At 23.6% G+C, this 3,865-nt stretch overlaps 1 long non-coding RNA gene across 1 annotated transcript; it reads left to right on the top strand.

The window, feature by feature from the left end:
- Positions 1-351: 351 nt before the first annotated feature.
- On the top strand, positions 352-3,118 carry LOC132253711 (uncharacterized). Its single transcript, XR_009465596.1, has 2 exons — positions 352-388; positions 2,883-3,118. It is a non-coding gene; the product is annotated as an uncharacterized LOC132253711 (long non-coding RNA).
- Positions 3,119-3,865: the final 747 nt, after the last annotated feature.

Here is a 3,865-nt window from a genome sequence, read left to right as displayed (position 1 = left end):
GTTAAGTATTAAGTTGCACTACTACAAAAATAATATATGATGTCACTATTTATGGTGTCGCATTTAAAATAATGACACCATTGAACTTAAAATTTATAAAGGTGACACATCATATAAAAAATTTTCAATTAGGATAGTTAGATGATGCTAATTTCAGATTTACGGTGTCATTTTTTGGAAGTGACACCATATGAAATAAAAAGTTTTAAATTTTATAACTTAATGGGCCCTTTTTAAAAATAGTGAGTAGGAACAATATATGAAAAGTCCATTGTTTCCATATATATATTAACTAATATAAAAGATCTTATTGTTTAACCCTAACCATCGTTTTCTTCTCCTTCTTCTCACACCCATAATTGATATTCTTTGCTTCGTAAAATCTCGGGTAAGTCAAAATCTCTTATCTACCATCTTCATTTTTTTTATTAATGCAAAAAACTTTGTTAGTATAATTGTTTTATATCTCTTGATTTAGTATATCTATGATGTGGGTTTTGTAAATGGTGTTTTTTATCAAGTTCCAGGGAAGTAAAAACTAGGTTTAACATTCTAACATATTTTTTTGTTTCATTGCTAATAAGCCCCAAAACAAATGAAAACAAGAAAAATGAATTATTTTTAAAAATTTTGTCTAATTGAGAATGAGAGATACACTAGTTTGTAGTAATTTTTCGCATGAAATAGTATTTTATTGAAGACTTGACTATATTTGATACTTTTTTCCACCGTGCTAGGAGCTTTTTGGTGAAGTCTAACAATAGAGATTGACATCTACTACAAGATGATACTCAATTAATCCAAAAGCACTTAAGTTATTTAGGGTTTTCTTCGGTTAACCTAAGAAAACATTCCCACTTTCTTTGTATTGAGTCACCTAAATAGAATAGAATATTGGGTATCAGAGTCGTAAAGGGTATTATAAATATGACTTTTTTATTTTAGAGTCACCTACATGGAATGAATTATTGGTAGGTGAACAAAATATTGGGGTGATTGTAATAGTTGAATTAGTAAATGGAAGATAAGTGTATGTTGCTTTTTTTATTCTATAAAAAGAATAATTTTAGTAGTTGAAATTTACATGTTTTGTTGTTTTATAAAAAGTATTTGAAATTTTAAAATGTGAATGAAATGCCTGAAAATATGTTTTGAAAAATAGGATAGTAATAAATGGAAAATAACTCATTTCCTAAAAATATTTTGATAAATTAAAATAATATATGGTTAAAATATATTTTTGTGAAAGTATTTAAAAATGAATCAAAATATTAATAATTGTTATTTTGTTTGAAAATAATTTAGGAATATAAAATAATATTGGGGATAATTTTTGAGTTTAAATTGGGTTATAAATGGTTAATTTTTTTAGGATTGTCCTTTTTGAAAATAATCCAATGATAATTTTTTTAAATAAGAATGTTGAAAATAATTTTAAAAATAAAATTTTGTTGGCAATGATTTTTCTAAAAGTATTTTAGGCATAAATGGAAATTTCTTGTATGAAAATAAGAGAATTTATATATATATATATATATATATATATATATAATAGACATAAAAATAGACTTCTTTGATATTTAATAAACAAGTGAATTTTTCTCTAAAAAAAGAATAAAATAAGAATTTCTCTATATAATAAAATAATTTATATATGAGATAGTTTTCAATAAGAAAGTTTTGAAAATAAATTTGGGATAAAATATTTTTTAATAAGTTTTGTTTAGATAATTCAAGAATAAAGTGGTTTATTAACTTTTCTTAAAAAATAACATTCTTCTTTCTTTTTTGAATTGATCAATTTTTTTAGAAATAAAATTGTTAGATTCTATTTTTTGTAAATGTTTAAGAAATTCTAAAAAAATCTTTAAAAATGAAATGACCTTTCTACCACATTCCTTGTAATAAATAATTGTTTTTTTTTATACATATTGTAAAGTAAAAAAAAAAAGTCTTTGTTTAGTTAACCTAAGAAGACATTCCTACTTTTCTTTGTGTTGAGAGTCACCTAAATGGAATAAAATATTCAATATCATAGGAGAGTAAAAAGTATTGTAGAAATGATTTTGTTGAGAGAGTTATCTAAATGGAATGAGATATTGGTAGGTGAATAAAATATTATGGTGATTGTAATAGTTGACTTAGTAAGTGGAGGAGAAGTGTATGCTTCTTTGTTTATTCTATAAAAACAATAATTTTAGTAGTTGAAAACGTGTATGAAATGATTGAAAATATTTTTTGAAAAATAAGAAAATAATAAATGTATAATAGCTCATTTCCTAAAAATCTTTTGATAAATTAAAATAACTTGTAGTTAAAATATATTCTTATGAAAGTATTTAAAAATGAACTAATATATTAATAATTGTTATTTTGTTTAAAAATAATTTAATAGTAAAAAAATAATACTGAGTTCAAATATGACTACTTTGTTATGAGATTCATTAAAGAAATAATTGTTGATTTTACAGTTATTGCATCAAAGGTTTTACTCGTTTAATGAATTGTACATAATTTCATACTTTCAATTATTGTGATATTAATGTTATTCTCATTTGATTTCAGTTTGATGACAAATAAAACATATTCTCAAGTAGAATTTGATGAAATTAGAGAAAAATAGATTACTTTTGTGTTATAACTAATCATGAATCATATTGATGTATCATGATCATTCGTGATAAGTCCCTTAGTTGTTATATGATTGAATTTTCCATTGATATTGTATAACATTACTTATTCTTTACGAACTATTTTTATACCAAAATGAGAAAAAGGAAAAAGAAAAAGAAAACATTAGTACTTAGATTTGTTTATTGTTTATAACATCACATTTTTATTTTCAATAAGAACTCTAAAACTCATTAAACTATGAAATGCAGGTATACACTCTTGGGAGGACAATATGAAGAATAAAAAGAAAGGAGAAAGAGGCAACAAGATTTAGGTTTTTAGATATGACTCTTATGTCATACATTATAGGACATAAATGTTACTTTATTTGAAATTGAGAATTTTGGGTTTTTGGATGCAACTCTTGTGTCATTTTATGGTTAGCCGGTTTTATGCATATGAAATGCAAGTATACATGAATGTTGGGAAGCTTAACATTTCTAAATCATGTTTTAATATGTATTCACTTTTCTTTTTTAGTTTTGGTGGGTTTGATGTGTTTGATGTACTATCATTTTGTGAACATTTGATATACAAATATTATTGGATGATGTAATATGTTACAAATTAATTCATAAGCATTATGAAAATATAAGTTAAATGTAATATGATTATTATATTTATGGACAATTTACACAGGTTAGTCTTATTTATTAATAAGCATTACAAAAATCTACAAACTAATCAACAAAAAACAACCATATCTTCCATAATCATTTACAATGATGTGACACTATAAATTAAAGGTGATACATTTAACGTGACATCATAACTCAAAGATGATGCATTTAATATGACACCTTATATATCTCATACAACTCTATATCAAATTAAGCATCACTAAAAACATATGGTGTCTCTTCTGAATGTGTCACCATTTATCTGCTTTGGTGTCACTTCCAAATACGTCACCAATTGATACCCTCTATGGTGTCAGTGGATAAGGTGACGCTATATTGTAGTGACACCCTATGTTTATAGTGACTTATTATAAATGTCACCATATATCTTTTTCCTTGTAGTGTTGTTTATTTTATTTATTTCTGAACATTAAATGATATTTTTACATGTTTCAAAACATTTATAAAATTAATTATTATATTTTTTTGCTCATTTCAATTTAAAAATAGCAATTTAAAATATTCCCAACTATTTTAAAATATTAGAATTTATTACCATAATTAAAAATCTA

Source organism: Vitis vinifera, chromosome 5 (genome assembly GCF_030704535.1).
Source record: "Vitis vinifera cultivar Pinot Noir 40024 chromosome 5, ASM3070453v1".
NCBI lineage: Eukaryota > Viridiplantae > Streptophyta > Magnoliopsida > Vitales > Vitaceae > Vitis > Vitis vinifera.
Note: the sequence above shows the minus strand (reverse complement) of the source record. Positions and strands in the feature narration are given on the sequence as shown.